A 6,000-nucleotide genomic window follows, 5' to 3' on the forward strand; every position below is an offset into this window, starting at 1 on the left:
AGCCTAGATTATTTCAAGGAAAAAATTTATTTAGATAATAAGAGTCAATTCAATCTCTGTGTTCCCAAGGAGAAAAAGTACTCCAAATTAGTAATTCAGCGCATGCAATAAGCACAGTTTGATATTACCAAGCAAAATAGAAGATGTGGTTGGAGAGATATAAAACTAGTTGCTTAGAGAACATCAATAATGATTCTTGAATTGACCTAAACATCTCTATTTTCTTCATCTATTAATTAGGTTGAAACAATTTAGAGTTAATAAACAATGAGAATTAATTTGGAAGAATTTCTACAAATTCGGTATATCTTATATATCCTTATAAAAGGTGAAAATTTGATATTTTCCTAAGCCAATAGGTAGCTATTCTTGGTAACTTGATTAATTGAACCTTTGCTATGGCTGTCTTTGGATAACTGGATATAATTGGATTTGTTTTCATTAAATTTCATTCTCAGTCCATTCCACAAAAGTGAACTGACTACCACCACCCACCCACCAAAAAATACCACTTGATCTAGTTGTTTTTAGTAAACTACTTCAATTATATATAAGCATGCATGTCATCCTAGACATCTTATTGGAGAAAACAAAAGAAAAATCTTCTACTAACATTGTATTTAGGTCAACAGCAAGTGGTAGTTCCAATTTTTTAACACATGAACTTAAAAAAGTTGTAGAACAAGAATAGTAGAAACTAATTTACATATATCAGCCCATGTAAGCTGTAATAAGACCTTATACCCAGAGCCATATTAAATTCTTCTTTTGAAGACAAATGAGAGAGCATCATGGCTCAATTTGGGGCATCATCTCAACCTAACATGTGGAGAGAGAGAGAGAGAGATAGAGACCAATTACAGTCGAGAGTTACATGGAATGGGGATTATTTTCTTGTTAATGCCATAACTCGTCATGTATAAGTGCCCCTCCACATGTTATAGAATTAATTTGTTTCCAAAATAGTTAAATAAAGTTCAACCAATGGAGGACTTAGGACAATCTTAATCCAGCTAGGAGCTCCATCATTCACAACATTAATTCTTAGAGGGAGTTCGTGCAGATTTATCCCTTTTAATAAAAAAAATGTCCACTTTGAACATCAAGTAGTGAACAACCACTTACCACTCTACTGTACATTGTGCCCAGAGAATGTCTTCAAAGGATTCAGTGTTCAAGAGCATATAGTTCTATTTTATCAAGTATTCGTTTCCCCATGAATGACTGTCTCTATTGAAATTTTGCAATGATTTGAGAGAGTGTGATGAACAGTATATTTACACTTGTTTTGCTATCAAGATAAATCTTTCCAATGAAGCATTTATTGGGATTTGGGATTGTAGGATGCTACAGAAAATAATAGATTCTCAAGCTCAAAAGCTTGCATTTAATATTGCCAAGACTGCTTCCCTGATTCATGCCACTGTTGACAAGTACACTAGAACTATTTGTAAGATGGACTGAAGAGGTTTCCCATTCAAAATTTAATTTCTTTTGGTTAGCCACTTGGCAAAATCCCCTCAACTTTCGGATGGTTTCCATAGTATTCCCATATTCCAACTCCCAACAGCAAAAAGAAAATAAAAAGTTGTGTTTGAGAAACAAGATGTTATTGTGCTTTATGTAAAGACCAAGGAGGGAGAAAATCTTTTCTTTTTTTTTTTTTTTTGCTAGACAAGAGAACTATGGTTCTGCATGATTACTGGAGAAAGAGAAGAGGTTGTGTAGTCTTCTTACTGGTTGATCTAATTCTAGCTATCAATGACCCAACTGGTTTAACATCAATCCTCCACGTTTAACTTCAAAATAAACCCTAAAAAATTAAGAATAAAAAAGTTGGTGTAATAGTAAAGGGTTACACATCTTGTTAATTTCCAGAAGATCCGGACTCCCCCATGCATTAAGGGGTCGGACACAGGCATTACTTGAAAACCCTAGCCATTGAAAGGCATAGGCGTAGCCATTCTTTGAGTCTTTCGACGAAAGGGAGATAAGTAAAGACATGACAAAAAGTTGGTACTAAACTATGACGTTATTCTTGAATATTCTTCAAAGTGCTTGAGGGGAGGTATGGCTTTACCACTAGATTAGGCCCTAGGAAATCAAGCAACTATCTCTATCTATCTCAAAAAATTAAAAAAAAAAAAAAAAAACTCTATCTCTATATATAGAATCTTTACCATGCCGTATTAGGTAGATTTCTTTCACTACAAAAGATAAATTAACTGAAAAATAAATTTTAGATATGCCACAGTGATCTTGGCCATCTCCACATGTTGGAGATGATTTCCTAATTTCATGGTTTCTTACAAACCGTATGATATGATCAAGTTAACAACATTTTTAGAAGATGCTAAATAGTGTAAATGGAAAAATTGTTAATTTTTCTCCAAAAGAAGATATTTCATCAAGCTAAGAGTAAGATTTTGACTTTTAATTATTTCTTAAACTTGACTATCCTTTCATTTTCTTTGTTGCCTAACTGATATCAACTCATCAAGTTTCACTGGTCCAAATTCTAACATGGTCCCCCTTTTTAGTTATTCCAATTTCCAGCCTTTTGTATTAATCTTAGAAGTAGTTATCAGCCACCTAGTCAATACCTTTTGATTAATTTCTTCCTCTTCTTGACTACTCTCAAAGATAATTAATGCCCAGAGGCAAAAACAATATGCTTTGATGAGGTACAGGTGCTCCAAGACCTTAGTCTTCAAATTAACCCCGGATTTTGTTAGGTGTTTGGTGCTGAAATGAGATGTAATCCTGTAATCCTTCTATGATGTATAGTTGAATAAATTTGCTTAAGAAGCTTCAAAAAAAAAAAAAAATAGAAGATAATTAAAGCCCATTCCAAACTTTGTTCTGAGCATTAAACTCAAGCTCGGACTGTGTTAACTGCCAAGCTGAGATGATACTCTTGTTTCTGGGGGCCTATCGTTTGGGTCAATTAATGCATCCTAGAAGGCATAAGAGGCCAACTTCTGCACCAATTCTCAATTGCTCAGGCGGGTGTGCCATCAACTTGGGGGCCTCTCTTGGAAGGCAAAGAATGAAGTTCTAAACAGGTTATTTAGGCATTATTATGGGATTATCTAGAAAAATAACCATAAAAAAGCATTATTTCTTCTCTAAACAGCCTATTCTATGTATATAAATCACATGGGTAAATGAGCCAATTTTGACCGTCTATAGGAGATAGAGACCCTTCGGCTATGTTTGATTTGATAGAAAATAAAATAGACACAGAAAGTTGAGGAAAGTTCTCAAGAAATTTTATGATATTCCTTAAGAAAGTACCCTCAAAAATGTTTTTCCCTCTTCTATTTTTCTACCAAAATATCTCGAGGGGGAAAGAATCTAAAATTAGTAAATTACCCTCAAACTCCACCTCCACCGTTTAGGCCTTAAAAAAAAAAGAAAAAAGAAAAGAAAATCTCCTCCATTTAGGGGTTGCATGCACGCTAATTGTACTCTTGGCATTGTCTTACAAGTTACAATTTTTCTGGGACCTTTCCCAAGGATATTATTATATATCCATCGTTCACTGAAAGCTTCAAAAGAAAGAAAGAAAGTCCCCACCCAAAAAGAATAAAACCCTTAATTTAGCCACGTGGCAAAAGGTTTAGGGCTTTGATTAAAAAGCCTCCAAGCCTCCAAGCCCCCCACCCTCCCCACCCCAGTCCCCACTAGGAAAAGAAGGACGTACGCCTGCCAAGTGTAAGATTTGTTCCCAAGGTTGTCAAGATCTCTTCCCCAAACCCCCTTGTCTTTTCTCTTGGGTAAGCTTCTCTCCCCCATGATAGTGCCAACTGCCCACTGCAGCTACCCACATAGGAAAATGTATAGCCAGTGCCATCTGCACTGTTTTTATTTTGATTGTAAAAGACGTCAGTGTACTTTACTTTTATCATTGTCCCTTCTCCCTGTAAAAGAAGAAAGCAATATAACAACGATCTACTGGTTAACATTATTCAGTTTCACACAGCATGAATTTGCATGTTCTAGCTCTACTTTTTATTCGGCTTTGAAGTTTGAACCTTATTTACTTCTCTCTCTCTCTCTCATGGGTTAATGGGTTTTTTTCCGACAGTCTGACGTAATATCTTGCGAAGGATAAAGACCATAGAGTTAAAAGGAGAAGAGCTGTGGGAGATACAGAAATCTCCGAGAAAAGAAGAGATGTAGTGGCTAAATGGTTGTTGACGGTGTCTCCGTCTCCGATGATTCTCTTTTGCCTTTCTTTTTTGTGAACTGAGGCTTCTTGAACTGTCTGTCCATCGATTCTCTTCTGGTCTGCAACTCTGGGTTCTCGATCTTAACTATCAAGTTGAACGCTGTAATGTCCTTATTTCATTCAAACGATACATGACTGTTGAGTATAAGATCGATGAACAATATCAATCTTGTGATTTGAGTTGTTCTTGATTGAAACAGAAAGAGATCCTTAATAGAACTCATGAGGAATGAGCAAAATATATGAAGCGTCCCCAACTCAATTCCATGTTTGTTCCCTGGTTCACATACTTGTTATATCACAGATGGGTTCACACTCATCGTATGACAGATGTTTTACAACTGTGATCTGGATCAACGTCGATCTGCCCGAGAGTCGATAAATTCTATGCATGTCTCATGTGGTAAGCTGGAAGACATGTCCAAACCTCTGAAAATATCTGTCTAGTACGATGTGGCACAACAAGTTAATTATTCCTGAACTGTTGAGGGAGGATTAATGGCAGATTTTAATGGCTATTCGGGTTCTGGGAGCCTCCTAATTCGGCGGGATAGATAATCTTAACTTGAGTAGAAATTCGACCAGGATTATTTTTCTTGTTTTATTTGCATGGAACCGAAAGGAAATGTCGAGAATTAATATATCAGCAGGTTCATACAATATATGGAAACCATCTTCAAAATTCTGGAGAAGCCAGAAGCCATAAGATCAACCATGATTAATATGCAAAACAAGAGTAAAATAAGTAGCGATCGAATTAACTAATTATTCAATGAAATGTGTCCACAGAGAAGATGAAGATGTTGAGGTAAAATGAACAGAAATAATTAATAAATTAATTAAGTTGAAAATAGAAAGAGGAAAATGTTGAAACAAAACCTAGAAAATAAAACTTTTCAAAAGTATTACAAAGAAAAATTGATGAATTAATTAAGATGTCAAAGGCCAAAAGGAAGACCTGAATGTAAGGTACGTAGGTTAATTTATTAAAAAAAAAACAGATAATTAAATCTCTAATATGGGGAAAAGTATTAACATATTTTGGAAATTTGAACCAACCATTGGGCATTGATAGTACCCATATTGTAGATTATCTAGGCCAGATATCAGCATGCCAAAAGGAAAAATCGCCATTTAATACTCTTGAATAAAAGAATTATATCAATCAAGAGAAGCTAAACTATTTGGGCTATGTTTTTCTCCCCTGAAAATTAAGTCACAAAATGCCATGTATAGTGATGCTGCTCGATTCGAGGTAGTTTTTGAATCGAGGTCACAATCAAATAATCTTGTTAACTAGGCAAAGCAGTTAAAGAATGGTGTTAGTCCGAGCAGAGTAACGGTATGGAAGTAGAAAGTTTGATCCCTTACCTTGAGCGGGAGGTACCTTTTTATAGTTGAAAATCCAAGTTCTGATTGGATGAAGTTGCGGGGTTGTCGAGATGAGGTTGTCTGCCGAGGTCTTCAGGATAAGGCCCAATCCCCAACAAAGTCCTCATCCGTATGACATTTTCCTGTCTCGGTCGCACTTATCCACATGACATGGTGCTGACGTAGTCAAAGTGATAAGGCGGGCCGTGAAAGTGACGTGGTACTGATGTGACCGAGGTGATAAAACGGCCACAGAGGTGCCATATGGCATCCGGAGCCAACTCAACCATAACCCGAACATATAGTAATAGTTTCCTCTGAATATGTGAAATAAATAGCATCGCATATGTTTACACGACTTTTTCCAATAAATTAATTTATTAATTTGTTTCATA

The sequence above is a fragment of the Nelumbo nucifera genome, chromosome 3, assembly GCF_055504915.1.
Source record: "Nelumbo nucifera cultivar China Antique chromosome 3, China Antique-T2T, whole genome shotgun sequence".
NCBI classification, from domain to species: Eukaryota; Viridiplantae; Streptophyta; class Magnoliopsida; order Proteales; family Nelumbonaceae; genus Nelumbo; species Nelumbo nucifera.